The following is a 16,669-nucleotide window of genomic DNA, read 5'->3' as shown; positions in this document are numbered from 1 at the left end:
AGGTCCCCCCCTGCCCACTCCCCTGACCATCCTCAGGCAAATGGACCTCACCCAGGACCAGTGAGTGATCAGAAACCTGGGGGATCTCGTTTGCGTGAGTGGGCCCCCACTCTCTCAGAGATTGAAGGTGGGAAGCGAGAAAATTTGGGGAACTCTCTGCTTCAGCTGTGGGGCCACAGAAGGCGGGACTCAGTGATAGTCTCCACCATGGCGTGGTCTCCTCTCCTCCTCACCGTCCTTGCTCACTGAGCAGGTGACGACACCCTGGAACAGAGGAAGGGGCCCTGGGTAGACGCATGGGGCCCTGCTCCAGAATCATCATCTCTGTTTCTCCCTCTTCCAGGATCCTGGGCCCAGTCTGTGCTGACTCAGCCACCATCAGTATCTGGGGCCCCAGGCCTGAGGATCACCATGTACTGCAAAGGAAGCAGCTTCAACATCGGGGGTGGAAATTATGTGTCCTGGTACCAACCGCTCCAGGGAACAACCCCCAGACTTCTGACATATGAGAACAGCAAACACCCCTCTGGGGTCCCTGATAGATTCTCTTGATCCTAGTCTGGCAACTCCGGATCACTGACCATCACTGGGCTGCAGATTGGGGACGAAGCTGATTATTACTGCTTAACATGAGACAGCAGCCTAAGTGCTCACGCAGTGCTGTAGGCCTGTGGGGAAGAGAGTCAAAACCCATGCTGTCCCCCAGTGGTGGAGCTTCCTTGTGCAGCCCCCACTACTCAGCCAGGGCAGATGCTTCCTCTGTTTGTTTGGCCTGAAACTGGTCTGAGACTCACTGCAGGGAACTTGTATAGAACATCTGTCCACATCATCTTAATTTGTGCCCCTGATCCTGTTCTTGGCAACAAAATATTGTGTGATTTTCTCAAATGGAATAGAATTTCCTGCATGCAAGAGACAGGCTTCCCTGAGAGCAGAGTCCATGATGGGTCAGTGTAGAACCGGGGACACAGAATCCAGTTGTGTCTGAGTCAGGACAAATCCAAAGTGTCCAAAATGTGTCCTGGTCCCAACAGCTCCCAGGAATAGGCCCCCAACTCCTCATCTGTTATGAGACTAGTGGACCCTTGGGGTCCCTGTTTGGTTCCCTAGCTTCAAGTCACACAACTCAGGATCCTTGACCATCACTGGGCTGAAGGTTGAAGTTGAGGCAGTTCCTCGTTGCCACTCCTATGACAGCAGCCTCAACGCTCATAGAGTCTGGGCCTGTGGGGAAGTATGACTAGAACTCCTTTTGTCAACTGCAAGTAGTGGGGAAAACCCAGCAGCTGTCTGCTCAGGCTCAGCCTGTGGTTTCTTCTTCTCCTGCAGCCTCCATAGGCCAAGACTCATCCAGGGGCACAGCCTGGGAGTGAAGTCTCCTCCTGTCCATTCTGTCATCAAAATCACTCACAGAAGCCCATTTCTAGGCAAAGGGGCTCAAAGGAAAGAGAAATTTCAACTTCCCATCAGCTGTGGACATAGTCTCTTTGCAGTGAAGCTCACGGGCTGAGGTGAGGGGTCCAGGTGTGGTCATCTCAGACCTGAACTCTGCGTAGGGGATCCTGCATCTTCATCTTTCCTCACTTACCTAATTCTAGTAGTTTCTAGAGCTATGTCATCCACTCCTTAGTTCTATTTGCTCACTGGGAGATTGCTTCTGTCACTTCTCCTTCAGCACCAGAGTATCTAAATCAGTATCATAAATCTAGGTCTTTTGGAATAACTACTTGTCCACCCCCATCAATGCTAAGATCTCACCATTGGGTTTCCTTGTTTAATTGCATTGTCTAACACTGGCAGAATGATGTTGAATAATAATGAAAATAAAAGTCACCTTTGCTTCTTCCTGGTCTTTTGGAAATGCCCACTCCCCCAGCCCTTTAGCTAAGAAGCTGGCTGTAGGACCAGATTGTGCCTGTGTGGGAGAAAGTGTATAGTACCATATTATGTGTGTCTGTCTGTTTCTATTTTTATGTGATATTTATTAGGGATTTGTTTTTAATTTGGTCAAAGCCTCTTTCAGGATCTGTTGAGATAATACGGTTTTATCTGTCGGTCTATTATTTTGTTGTTCTCGTTGGTAATGCTGCCGAGTCGATTGCAACTCTTAGAGGTCCTGTGCACTGCAAAGTGAAACCCTGCCCAGTGTTTCTGTGCCATCCTCTCATCTCCTGGCACTATATCAGACAATGTTCTGCTGCTATTCATAAGGTTTCCGTGCCCTTTTTTGGAAGCGGATGACCAGGTCATTCTTCCTTTTCTGTCTTGATCTAGAAGCTCCACTGAAACCTGTTCACGGTGGGTGATCCTGCTTGTATTTGAAATACCAGTGACATAGTTTTAGCACCACGGCACACACAGCCACCCCACAGTATGACAACCCACAGATGGGTGGTGTAGATCCTTGACTGGGAAATGAACTCAGGCTCCTCATATGCTCAGAATGACCCAGCCCTTTGAGGCAGGAGAGAAAGTGAGAGGGTGGAGATGGTGACACCACCATGAGGAGGGAGGCTCCACAGCCCCATTCTTCTATCCAGTGGTCCATTGTCACGTGCCACTTGAAGCCTCTCCCATGGTGTGTCCATCTCTGCAGTGTGACCCCTCTGAGTCAGTGCTCCCTCTCTCCCTCTGGGCCTAGAGTAATGAGAGGAGGGCCTCAGCTAAAAATACATCAACGAACAGTGAGACTCAGAGACCCCACTGCTCCCTGTGGGACTCCTCTTATTCAAAGACCATTAACAACATAGCCTCATTGATTGATTTTACCATACAGAACAAATTAATACATCATTTAGCATTGAAATGGGAGCGCTACTTTGGAGCCTTATAAATGCAATTCCACAGTCATAACTGCTGAATCAGAAATGTGCATGGTCTCTAACAATCTGTATTTCAATGAGCTCTCCAGGAGATTTTTGAACACTAAAGTTTGAGAAGCCACTCTACTTTTATTATTAAGAAAGGACTCCTGGGGATTTCTTTCTAAAATTCAGCCAGAGTAACATTGCATGACTCATCTCTCTCAAAATATCATTCAAAAATCCAGAAACACTTAGGAATTGATTTAAAATCTCAAGCCATCACTGAAAACTGTGACTTGGTTTCACACTATACTCAGAAGCTGGGAGGGCTCCCACAAACATAAGTTCTCTAAGGATATATTTCGTGGCTCAGACAATTTTTAAGCTATTAGAAAGCATCCCATGTAGGACTGGCTTCCAGAAACATTCCTAGCACCCCTGAGCTGAGTCACCCGGTGCCAGGATGCGAGTAAAGGGCTAGAGGTGGCATCACTACAGAACCTTTCTCTGAGGCATACAGCACGAGCTGTGAGGTGGAGGAGGAACGAAGTGTGCCACGTTGGCGTGGGTGCAATTTCTCTGTAAGTTTCTTGTCTTTGCCAATATAATTTTTATTTTTCCCTTTTCCTTGTTTAAAGAAACAATATATTATATTAAAAATATGGGTGCTGGCTGGAAGTCATCCCATCTCAGGGCAAAATCCAATTGAGATGGAGTGAAGTCTGTTGATGGAGACTCAGGAAGAGGTCACTGAGTCCCAGTCACCCACCTGGCTCTGAAACCAAAAGGTCCCTTTGGCTGGCGCTCTGGAGGCCTTGCTCATGTGGTGGAGAGAAGACATTATGTGGAAGCCATTGCTTCCCAACCAAGGGCACAAGAGGCCAGCTGTGGCGCAATGCCTGCTGGGAGATACAGAACTGAGGGAAGTTTCCTGCCCAGTGGATACTGACTAGTCAGCAGGCCTCTTGGCGGCACAGATGGAGCATATGGTTTCACTGGTCCATTCGCTCCCAGGTGAGCACCAAGAGACCACAGGATATAAGGAAATAATGGATTACCTGCTGGTGCCACATTCGGGGAAAGATTTGTACAATACTTGAATTTGGATATGAATACTTTTTAATATTATATTTCCCAATATTTTGACTTTTATCAAAATCTCTGAATTAACTTTTTTTATTTTAAAGATTGGCACCTGGGCTAACAACTGTTGCCAATCTTCCTTTTTTTTTTTCCCCCAAAGATTGGCACCTGGGCTAACAACTGTTGCCAATCTTTTTTTTTCTGCTGTATCTCCCCAACCCCGCCCCGTACACAGTTGTATATCTTCGTTGCATGTCATTCTAGTTGTGGGATGTGGGACGCCACCTCAACGTGGCATGAGGAGTGGTGCCATGTCCGTGCCCAGGATCCGATCCCTGGGCTGCTGCAGTTGAGCGCGCAAACTTACCCATTCGTCCAAGGAGCCGGCCCCATGAATTAACTTTTTAAGCACCTAAAAAAAATACAGTTCATCTTGCTTCCACAATGATATTAATATTGACTGTAAAATAACAACCTACTGAAAGCTCGGCCTGCACATGTCCTGTAAGTATTGTCCAACGAAATGAGGATCCAGTTCTGCTCGACCCCTGTTGGTCATTACGTACATGTAAGTAGCTCATCCCTGTAGTTTCAGACCTGCTCACCAAAACAAATCCACACCCAGATTACTCTGTCAGTGAAGTTTCTCAAACATTTACATATGAAGTAAGAAGAATTCTATACAAACTCTAAAGAAAACAGAGGAGGAAGGACTAATTTCCACACTGTTTTATGAAGACAAGCTTGCCTTTATATTATAACCAGGGAAAATCTTTAAAATAAAAGAAAATTAAAAACCAATATTCTTCATGAACACAGATACAAATATGTAATAAAGTATTTGCTAACTGAGTCAAATAATACAGCAAAAGTGGTTCACCAGAAATTCAAAGATGATTTAACATTTGAAAATCAGTCAATGGAATTCACCCTTCAAGAAAAATCTGAATATATATATATATACCTATGATCATCTCAATTGCTGCACATGTGAAAACTTTGATTCATTCAGAATTCATTCATTATTTTAAAAACGAAAGCGCTCAGCAAATACAAATATTGTGGAATGGAATTTCCTCAACCTGATAAAGTGCTTCTATGAAAATTATACAGCTAATATCATGCTAAATGGTCACAGACTGAATACTTTCCCCAAGATCAGAGACCAACATAGTTACACAATCAATGCGAAAACTCTTAGTTCCGAAGTACAAGTTTCTATTTCCTCTAAAACTTTTTGGAGCTTTAAAGGAAATGCTCAGGTAAGCAGAATGTTGCATTCTGAAAAAGATGACCATCTGAGTGTGGTCAAAACTCCCCCAGCAGGTGATGTGTGATGCTGGTCCTGAGGGAAGGAGGTCAAGGGTGGAGCTGGGGGACCAGAAGGACTCAGAAGGGTACTCTATGGTCCAGGGTTAAATATCCTCTTTGCAAACAAGATCTGCTTATGCTTTTGTACAGGCTACAGGGGGAGAGATGAAGCAGGAAGCACGAGAAGAAATGGTGGCCATACACACAGACACCTTGAATGGGGCACTCAGTATTTTTCCTTAATCTTGACGGGGAGAGAATCTATGGCAGATTTTTAAGCAGAGAGGTGGCTTTATCAGATACATGTGTTTGGAATGTCCCTTTGAATAAAGTTTAAATAATGAAATATACTGTACAAAGAATAGATAAGACCACACTGAGGAACTCTGCATGGCCAGGTGAGCAGGGATGGGCACCTGCACTCAGGCATCTGGCATGAGGCAGGGAGGTGTGAAGATGAAGGGAAGGCTGTGGACAGAGCACGGGAAGTTCAGTGTCCACGTCCTGTCTGAGTTAGAGGCTCTCAGCAGTCAGGAGCGGGCTCCAGATTCCCAGAGACATAGCCGCCTGGGGAGGATCAGTCGAGGGAGGCTGTATCTTTATGGTTAGTGACTGTGTTCACTGTGTGTTTCCCCTGCTTGGATCTAAGCTCCATGTGAACAGATCTGTTTTCCGGTTTTGTAGCTACAGAGCCCAGAATACTCCCTGACACATGCAAAACACTAAACACATATTTGTTGAATGAATATTTGAATTCTCCTGAATTGGAAACTCTGGAACAGGAGCAGAACTGAAGCAAAGTTAATGATTTTAGCTTTCATTTTGAGTTTGAGATTTTGAGTTGATTCAAGAGGAGATTTGTGTAACAACATTGATCATATTTGTATAGAATAGGAGAGAAACATGTACTTGAGTTTTGGGGGATGCGATCAGTCAGACGGACTGGATTCCATGGGTTCAGAAAGTGGAGAAGGACATGATGAGCCTCCGGGTACTGAGCAAAGAACCCACAGGGAGCAGGTGGATGGTAGAACAAACCCTGAGCCCAGGAGACAAGTTCCATCAGCAACTAGACTGCAGAGTGTGGGTGAGCCGGGTGAATGTCAGATGAGGTTTCACTTAAGAACATGTAAGACAGCCACTGCCGACAAGATGCAAATTTAGACCTCATGATCCAGCATAAGATCAAGGAAATTCTAACATTACTCCTTTCAGTCGCAAATGCTACAAAGGATCCTAGCAGGAAAACTCATGAAGAACGAATTATAGGGATTGTAAGCTCTGTGTCCATAGAAGAGAGGATTCTGAACAGGGAGAGATGGATGAAGGACACCAACAAATGAGGATCTAATGACTTATCTTCTGGTCTGACTTTATTCTAATAAAATGCGGCATGATGGGAGCTGCGTAGCAGCAAATGTTAGGAATCCCTGTGCTGCTTTAATTTGTCATCAGCATGACAAATAAATTAGCTAAAAAATGGGAGATTAAAACACACATAAATTTATGTGAGAGTGGTTTGAACTTATTGCTTTTAAAGCATCAGAGATAGAACACTAAAATGTATGCAAATTTTAATTACATACAAATGAAGAGATACGATGTTTGCGCCATCTTCCGTAGGGGTGCTAACACTTTACCATGTCACTTTTGTTCATTTTCTGCACCTCCTATATATGGGGACACCTGCTGAGAACGCGATACTGGAAGAATCTTATACAGTGTATTGAAATCACCATATCAAGATATGAGCCCATGGATGTGTGAACAGGGACAGTGACCCACTGAGCTGCAGGATTCAGCTGGGCTCTCAGGGATTTGGGTCATTATGAGGTGTGTGCACTGAGACAAGCACTGGGCAGTGTGGGACTGCCCTGTGGTCCCTACACAGCTGGTCTCTGAGGACCATCCACTCAAAGCAGCCTGGGCCCTTTGGGGGATGGGCTGTGTGCTCACTGATGCAGACTTGGCTGATTGGGCCTCTCTGGCCTGGCAGAGTCCCCTTAGCAGGGACCTTTGTGTTGTCTCAGCAGGTGCTTTCTCCCAGGGCTCTCCCAAGGGATGAAGCCAGACTCCATCTCCCTCAGTGTGTGGTGTGAGCTGAGCTCCAATGCCAGGGCTCAGGCAGGGGCTGAGCAGTCACTGGATGGAAATTCATTTGCATGGACAGCCCCTCCTGTGGCAGAGGGTGGAGAAGAAAAGGTGGCCTGGGGCAATCCAGCCTGACTGTGGGGCCCAGGGGGCTAGGTGCACAATGGCCTGCACTCTTCTCTTGCTTGTGCTCCTCTCTCACTGCACACGTAGGGACAGGCCTTGGGGAACAGGTCTCAGTTTCTAGCCTGTGTCAGCCCCTCTGGCCCAGACCCTGAGAAACTTTGCCCTGGACTCTGCCCCATCACCCATGTTTATCTGTGTATTCAGGTTCCCTCTCCCAGCCTGTGCTGATTCAGCCATCCTCCCTCTCCACATCTCTGGGAACAACAGCCAGACTCACCTGCACCATGAGCAGTGGTTTCAGTATTGGCGACTACTGGGTACACTGGTTCCAGCAGAAGCCAGGGAGCCCTGCTCAGTGTCTCCTGTACTACTAGTCAGACTCAGATATGCACCAGGGCTCTTCCCCAGTCACTTCTCTGGATCCAAAGATGCCTCGGCCAATGCAGGGCATCTGCTCATCTCTGGACTCCAGCCTGAGGACGAGGCTGACTATTACTGTGATATGTGGCTTGACAGGCCTAAGGCTCACCCAGTGCTCCACACCCACGAGGAAGTGAGATGCAAGCCTCCATCCACACTCCTGGCCTTGTGCCACTGGAACGGCTGTGACTCTGACCAAGTCTGCTTCAGGGAGTAACTTCTGTTGCCACTGTTTTTCTGTCATCACTTGAATTTCCTCAGGCAACTTGATCTGACAATATCACATAGTTTTCTTCAGTTCAGAATTAAGATGAATCCATTGCTAGTGTATTCTCACCCTGTTAGTGTGTCCACCACAGTGAGCCCTTGCTCGGAGACAAACAGCTCTCGATGGAGAAACTGGATGAGCCCGAGAAAGGCTGAGTCAGGTTGGGCCCTCCTACGGGGTGGAGGGACCAGAGATGCTTCTGCTGTGAGGGCTCCAACCTGGGCTTTGAGGTGCAATACCCGCATGAAACCATGAATTGTATTTTGTATTCCAGCAAAGACCCAGAAAATTGAATGTTAAACAATAATGTTGCTTACAGTAGTATCATACAAGTGAAATACATAAGGATAAACCTGACAGAATTTGAACTTATTATGCACTGAAGACTATAAAACATTCTGAGAAATTGAATAATTAAATAAATGTACAGATATATCCAGTTCATGTGTCAAAACATTCAATGTGTTTCAGATACGATGCTTCCCAAATTGATCGATACCATCAATACAACGACTTTGGGTAAAATATTCTTATAATGGTGGGAAATTTCACACACACACACAAATTGGAAACAGTATGAAAATATGTAAATAGAATTTTAGCCCTGGGAGAATCCTGCTCTGTGTCCCCTGCCTCACCTGAGTCTGAGGAAGGGGAGGCGCAGGAAGGAGATTAGAAGGTTGAGGAACCAAATCAAGGTGAGGCGGGAGAGACGCTTGATCAGGGAAGAGGCACAGGCTGGTGGGGGCACTGTTCTGAGTGCTGAGGGGCAGAGGGTGGGAGCAGCAGGATTGGGCAGGTACCACTGGGTGATGAGGCTGTGTTGTCCCCTGTAATGTGCACCAGGAGTGATGTGTTTGTGATTGTCACCTCACCCCAGGGAAGGCCACTGCACCCTGTTGGAGGAGAGTCAGGACCATAAAGGCTCTATATTGAGGGGGCAGCATGGGATTTCAGGGCCTCTGACTCTGACCGTATAAGAGTTAGACATGGAACCTGCATCCATAGTTCCTGGGAAGACAATCTGAAGACACTTCTCACGAAGTAGACACCCCAAGAGCTGCATCACTCTGTCTCGGAAAGCCTGTGGGGGTGTCCCTGCAGCACATGGTGTGGTCTGCTGGTCCTGTGGGTGTATAGAGAGCGGGAAGTCATGTCCCTGGGGAGATCTTGTATTCTCTGACCTATGTGTCCTTGAGACTCAGGCATCTCTGGGCCTTTGTAGGACCCAGAGCACAGAATTCCTCATCCTCCAACTCATCAAAGATTGTCCCACAGAACAGACCCAGGAAGGGGCCAAAAAACCAAAGAGGATGATGCAGAAATGGAGTAGAGAGAGAGATGTGAGGCGGCTGTGTCTTATCTCTGGGGCCTGAGGTATAGAGTTGTAGGTTGTCTACACAAAATCCTGGATTCCCCTCTTTCTCACTGGCCTTAAACTCCACACAGGTACAGGGTCCTGACTCTCATGCCCGTGAGGCCCCCTCCCCAGCTCTGCCCCACTCTCTCCACCATGTGGACTCTCCCTTGTGCTCACAGGTCTCTGCAAGTCTCCCCACCGACATAGCCTCCTCCAGGACCTGGGATTCCAGGACAAAAAGCCGATATCTACTGCCCTGGGAGAAGCAACAAGAGGGGCTAGAACAGTGTAATTTAGACAACCAGGTGTACAGATGCAGCATCAAATCTCAGGACAAGTTAAAACAACCACATACTCTTGGCATCTTGGTTCACTTTCCTCCATGTCACCAGTAGCAGAAGCTCTTGATCGTAATTAAGTCTGGAGGTGAACATTATTGACCACTTTATCCCAAGGGTCCCAGTCCTCTTTCAATGCCCCAGGCCGGGAAAATGAGAGTCAACCTCTGTGACACCAGAGCCAATCTCACCCATCCAGCAGTGTCAGGTTTAGATGGAATTTTATGTTGCCCTTTCTTTTGGAGTGTCTCATCATTTGCTCAATTGAGGAAATGAAAAGTGAGTCAGTAGCTGGCCTCCCTGGAGCCTTCCCCTCCTTACACAGCACAGGAGCAGCAAGACTTTCTTGTCAGTTTATTTTCGGATTTTCTCATTCCCATACTGGTGACTTTCTTCTTTTTGCAATTTCTCCCTCACTTACCAACATCTCTGCCAATCTCAAACATGTACAATGAATTCTCAAGGGAATTAGGCTGTAGAGAAAGTGAGCAGGGACCCCAAATCTCACCTCCCTCTATGTTTTATATCTTGTAGAGTGCTGCTTCCAGGCTGTGCTGACACGTCCCCCATGGTGCTGTTCTGAGGAGCAGGAGCATCTACAGCAGATAAAGCAGCTCCGCAGAGATGAGCAGTGTGGCCTGGCGACAACAGCATCCAGGCACAAGCCCTAGAAACATGGACCTGGGAGTTCTTGTCTCAGCCATTTGAGATGGAAGCTCTGGCTTGAGGTCTGGCAAGGAATGCTTCCCAAGGGTCTCTTAGATCCTGTCCTAAGACAAGACTGACCATTGGACCCAGATATGGGTGCTCTTGACACAGTGCTCCAGCTCTGTGAGGAGCCAAGATGCAGCCCCTCCCCCTCCCTCTGGGGGCCCATCACTCTCTGGACACTTCCTGCATCTAACTTCACATCAAGGGAGAGTCGGCAGTATGCTCCAATTTATCCACACTTCATATAAGCACTACTACCAGTCAAAGGAGCAAGAGTTGTACAGAGATCCATGAGTCATTGAATATTACATCTGAAAAATTGCACATTCACTGAAACTTGAGCTCTGAAGTCCATTCCAATATGTGTGTTTGATTCCTAGTGCCACCGAAGAGTTTGGTTATTATCACTCAAGCAAAGGAAGGACCATTCTTCTCAATCAGTTTTCCTACTAAATGATCATAATGAATCATTCTCCTGAGCCGATTGAGTCACATGTGCCCCAAGTTGTCACAGTTACATATGATCTTGAATTCAAGTGCTACAGAGTCTCCTTGTATCTCTATTCATCCTGGAAATCTGCCTCAATCCAAGAAGGGTGCTTTCCTCAGAGATGCGTGTTGACCAGACAGCTGGTAAACCACTCAGTGGGCTCAAGGGGAGTTGGGCAAACTCTGTCCTCACTCATGTGTGACTTCTTTACCTGTGAAGGCCCCATTATATTATGAGCTGTTGGGTCTGGCTGTCTGACTACATTCCATCAAATTTGTGTCATCTCTTTTTTCTGTGCAGTCCTTGGCCAAGTGATGCAGGTTGGACCTGATAGACAACGAAGAGCCAGATTGCATTCCCAAGGAGAAAGTGGGCTCCCAGAAACATCTGTGCAGAGGAAAGACACAGCTTGTGGGCAGAATCCCCACAGGGCCACCTCAGGAGATGAAGCTCTGTGGTGTCTCCAGAATGCCATGGAGTCTTTCCCTCCCAGTCCCTTATACAGGGTCCTTTGCCAGATTTTAGGGCAAGGAGCCCCTGGGGTCACACAGGACCTGCCTCCTCCTCAGTTCCACAGGAACAGGTGCTTTGAACCCAGACTCACCATCCTCTGTCTCAGTGTATTGGTCCCTTGGGCAGAAGGTCACCACTTTCTGCTCTGGAAGCCTCTGTCATGTGGGTTGTTCTGGCTCCCAGACAGAGGCCCCATAAACGTGATGATCGACAGTAAATAGAATACAGCCTGAGTGGGAGGCGGATGTTCCCTCAGACCTGGGCTGTGGCCTCAGAGCTCACAAGGTGCTCTTCACCCTAGGTGGGTGGGCCGAGACCTCCTCTCTGCTCCCCTTGTTCCAGCCACTGCTCCTTTCTTACTAACTGTTACCAGCACAAGTCACACTTAGTGACTAGTCACTCCTTGAGGAGATCTCTGCTGTCGCTTCTGCACCAGCACCAGAGTGTCTAAGGCCATAACATTCATTTGGGCCTTTAAGAATGTCTACTGTTCACTCTCATCAATGCCAAGTCCTGGCCACTGATATCACCTCTTTCGTTGCAGTTTAATCCTTACAGAACAAGGTTGAGTAATAATAGAGATAAAGGTCACTTTGCCTATTCTGGATCTTTGCAGAAATGCCCCCTTTCACCACTCCATCAACTAAGATGCTTACGGAAATTTTCATGTACTTAAATATGAGAAAATATAAAAGAAATAAATTCGAACTATTTGATCTCTGAAAGCTTATTAGATGTGTCCTGTGAATCTGTGCCTCATGTCAGTCTGTGGAGTATTTCTATAATTTCTAAAGAAATTGATACATTTACTTGTTCTGTCTCTAATGAATCCAATTTGTGCCTTCCCAGGAAAGGATGCATTTTCTGTATTTTTTAATAGAATATCTTTTAGAATTTTTTGTCATTTTTCATGTTTTCCATATGAGACCAGCAGGGGGCACTGTGGGATAGCCCTGTGGTCCTTACACACATACTCAGTGAGAATTAGGGGCTGGGGCCAGTGCTCACTGAAGAGGACTGAGCAGCTGTGTCCTCTCTGGCCCAGCAGAGTTCCCCGAGCAGGGCCCTTTGTGTTGTCTCAGCAGGTGCTTCCTCCCAGGGCTCTCCCAAGGGTTAAAGCTGACCTCCATCCTCCTCAGTCTGTGGTGTAAAGTGAGCTCCACCACCAGGGCTCAGGGAGGGGCTGGGCAGGCACTGGATGGAAACCCATTTGCATGGGCAGCCCCTCTTGTGGCAGAAATGGAGAAGAAAAGGAGGCCTGGGGCAGCCCAGCCCCACTGTGGGGACCAGGGGTTGTGTGCACCATGGCCTGGGCTCTTCTGCTCCTCGTGCTCCTCTCTCACTGCACAGGTAGGAGCAGGCCTTGGCGGCACAGGGTGCCCTCCAGTTTCTGTCCCTTCTTGCTCAGACTCCTGAGAAACCTTACCCGGGTCCCTGCCCCATCACCTATTAGTGTCTGTGTCTGCAGGTTCCTTCTCCCAGCTGTGCTGACTCAGCTGCTCTCCCTCTCTGCATCTCCCAGGACATTAGGCAGACTCACCTGCAACCTGAGAAGTGGCATCAATGTTGGCAGCAAAGATACATTCTGGTACCAGCAGAAGCCAGGGACCTGTTGCCAGTGTCTCCTCTACTCCACACAAATTCAGATAAGCACCAGGGCTTCAGGTCCCCAGCTGCTCCTATGGTTCCAAGGAGGCCTCAGACAATGCAGGGCTTCTGCTCATCTCTGGACTCCAGCCTGGGGATGCAGCTGACTATGACTGTTCATCTGGCACAGTGAGGCTTCTCACGGTGACATAGGCAGAGAGGGAAATGGGACAAAAACCTCAGTCTTCTTAGACACTAGAATAAGTTCTTCTTCAATTTAAAAGTAATGTGTATACACACCAACTATATCTCAAAGTAGGTTCCGGTTCACCTGGCTGTCTTCCCAATTTTCCAGTCAATATTTCTGAAGACTCAGGAAAACAAACACCAAAACGAAAAACAAACCAAATAAAATAAAATTCTCATGATGACCCTGCATCTTTACCTCACGACCCATATGTAATGAAATCAGAGTATTTTTAGCTGGGGTTTTTGTCTTCAAAGCTGGCAAATCAGCCTCTTCTAGATTGTTTCTTCATTGGAACCCAGGGTCCATGCAAGAGGTACACAGTCCTCCACAGCAGGGACTCTGCTCTGTGAGGGCTCAGAGCAGAGACCTTCCCTCCCTCTCAGGCTCCTGTGCTCAGATTATGCTGAGGCTCACTGTGTTCAGGGAGAAGACACCAAAACGTGAGATGCTTTTGTGAGAAACATCCCAGGAGGAATTCCAGACACAGAGCTGGCCTGGCACACTTGCTGGGTGCCTGGACCTACAGTTGTGATGTCAGGGAGAAGGCAAGGAAAATGCTGAGCCTGCTCCATGGAAGTCGGGTGAAGTAGGTCCTGTGGATGTGACTTTCCTAAAGCTGATCTCACTCAGGCCTCATGTGAACCCCTGTGAGTGGGTGTTCCTGAGCCCACAGGTACAGATGTGAGTTTTTCTCTCCTCTTTTATCTCAGTGGACCTTTCCAGCTAGACAACGTGTAGGAGAGGTTCAGTGGAATATGAGGGACCAGAACCTCCCCAATATGTGCATGAAGTAAATCCATGCTGTGAAGCTCTCTAGAAGGACCCAAACCATCTTCTGTAATAACACAAACGTTGTAGGTTGTCATGGAAACCCCAAAACCAACGACTTCGAGGCAGAGTCCCTAAGTTTGTGACCTAGAACAGCAGTGATGGGCCTTCAGGGGGTCCAGACCAATCTCCAGATCTGGGTCTGTCATCCTAACCTCCTGAACCAGCATGATGATGAGGCTGATTGTCACTGTCAAACAGCTGCAAACACCCTCCATGCCACTCCAAGTCTGCGAGGAGTGAGACAAGGATCTGCCCTCCACTCCCCAGTCTCACCTAACTCTCTTCTGGCACTGCCTGTGGTCAACAGCAGCCCAGGGTTTGGCTTCTGCTGTCACTTGTGCAACTAAAACCAGAGAGACTGATGCTTTTGAGTCATTCTAAATTTATCAATGCAATGAAAACAACCCATTTAACTACTCATTTTCCAATGTAAGAAAATCACTTTGTCAGCAGAACTTACAATCACACCTCCCTGCCTCATGCTGGGGAGGATGACATGGAGAAGAGAAGTCCAGCCAGTGTGACCCCGGAGACCCAGGGCCTCATCTGCTCAGTCCAATACACGTCCCATGAGCCTGGCCCTGGCTTTGCTGATCATTCCCTGAGCTCTGGAACCTTCGCAAAACGGGTTTCTCTTCTTCTCCTCAGATCACATCCTCGAGGAACTCCTGGATCCCAGGTGCAGGAGAGGACTCTTACCGTCAATGACCTGGCTCTCAGGCCCATCACCTCCTCCCTTTCCCCAGTTTAATCCAGTGAATCTTAATTGTTTTGCAGCTATAGTTGTTTTTTGTTTATTTTTTGGGTGGCGAGAGGATATTTGAAGGCACCTTAGTTTTTTGGGATCTAGAGTCTATGAACCAACCCTCATTATCACAGAGAACCCTGAGAATACAGGAAAATTTCCAGAAAGCCCTGTTCTTTCTCCAATGTCAGAATATGGAACAGTTACCAAATAGACCTGATCAGGGCCAAGTATGGGTTGGGTGACATATCTTGGATGCCACCAAGTCAAGGAAGGAGGATGAATCTCAGAAAAAGACAAATGTTCATAGTAATGTTTTACTCACCCATCTTCTGACTGAAAATAATGATAAAACTAGACGAAAATAGTAAAAACAACCCTAAATATATCCTAGATTCAGAAGACAAAAGAGTAAATCTCCAGAACAGCAACAAAGGGCAAATGAGCCCAGAGAGGTCAGCAGGAGATAGGACACAATTTTCCTGATGGTGCTGTATTCTAGTGGCCAAGGGAGACATCATCTGGCAGTACTTGTGCACTGGGGTGAGGGGTCTAACAGGAGTCCCTCACAACAACAGCAGCAACACTAGCAGTGACAACAACATATGTCTGCCTGCCAGGGTATCCCTTATAGATTTTTGGTCCTCATGAACCAACAAGGTTCATTGCAGGATTTTAGGTCTTGAACTTGGTTTCCGATGGTCCTACACTAATAGAGACCTCAGGCACTGGCAGAAGCAAAGTTAAATGTCAGTTAATCCTGAAATATCGGGCAGCATCAGGACTGTGCAATACATCCTTCTATTTAGCAGCCTGGATGTCATTAGTTATCTGGAGACATTTAATATCTCAGCCTGTGTCTCCAATAAGAGACCTACTCATTGAATGATTCTGATACTGACATCACAGAGATCCACATGCAAAATAAGGACGCCCTCCAGGAGAGCTGAGTGAAGCCAGAGGGGCTCATGGACCCTGGATCTGAGACCAGCAGGCGTGTTGTTGGGCAGGTCCAGAGAGGGCAGTGTCCTGGGCAAGGCAGGCACAGAGAAGGCTCTACTGGCTCTTGCAGTATTTGGGCAAACAGTGTCCTCACTGAAGTGCGGCTCTTCTGTACCCTTGTTTGTTTGCATGGTCAAAAACAAGATTCTCATGCCCACTACAGAGAACATGGTCTATAACATGTGGCCACATCCTCCCAATTTGTGCTCAAGAGTCTGTATGTGAAGGCAAAATATTATCTGATTGTGTCACATTTATCAGATATTTCTCAATTTCAGCAGTGGGCTGCCATAACGACAGAGTCCATGTTGGGAGAGAGAAAAAGCTGGGACACACACAGAGTCCAGGCAAGTCTGACTCAGGATAGGCCACTATTCAGCGGTCCACCCATCTGCACAATTTACTAAACAGCAATTATTGGCTGGGCTTGGATGGGGGATAGGAGCCATTAGAGGATTTGACCAGGAAGATAAGGAATCTGATTAAGTTTAAGTCCAGCTGTTCATAGAAGATGAGTGAGGAGGAGCTGAGAGTGAAAGCAGGAGCCTGGTGGGGTTTGTGGATTTGGTACAAAGATCAGACTAGAGTCCTGGATGCGGGATGGAGCAGGTGAGGTGGAGAAGGTTGGTCAGACGCCGCATGTTTTTTGGAGGTAAGGAAGGGGATGTAGGAAAGAGGTTTGGACGGTAGTCTTTGGGGACTGCGTAAAATGTGAGTGAGTTGTACCTCCTGGATGAAG

The 16,669-nt window shown here is 47.3% G+C and overlaps 1 long non-coding RNA gene across 2 annotated transcripts in view; it reads right to left on the bottom strand.

Annotated features, from left to right (window-relative positions):
- Positions 1–1,992: 1,992 nt before the first annotated feature.
- Positions 1,993–16,669, bottom strand: part of LOC139045949 (uncharacterized) — a 36,497-nt gene continuing 21,820 nt past the window's right edge. For both annotated transcript variants that reach the window (XR_011505462.1, XR_011505463.1), the window contains 2 exons: positions 13,056–13,297; positions 1,993–11,389 (listed from right to left, as the gene is read on the bottom strand). This is a non-coding gene — a long non-coding RNA (uncharacterized lncRNA). The remainder of the gene's footprint in view (positions 11,390–13,055; positions 13,298–16,669) is intronic.

Source organism: Equus asinus, chromosome 8 (genome assembly GCF_041296235.1).
Source record: "Equus asinus isolate D_3611 breed Donkey chromosome 8, EquAss-T2T_v2, whole genome shotgun sequence".
Classification (NCBI taxonomy): Eukaryota; Metazoa; Chordata; class Mammalia; order Perissodactyla; family Equidae; genus Equus; species Equus asinus.
Note: the sequence above shows the minus strand (reverse complement) of the source record. Positions and strands in the feature narration are given on the sequence as shown.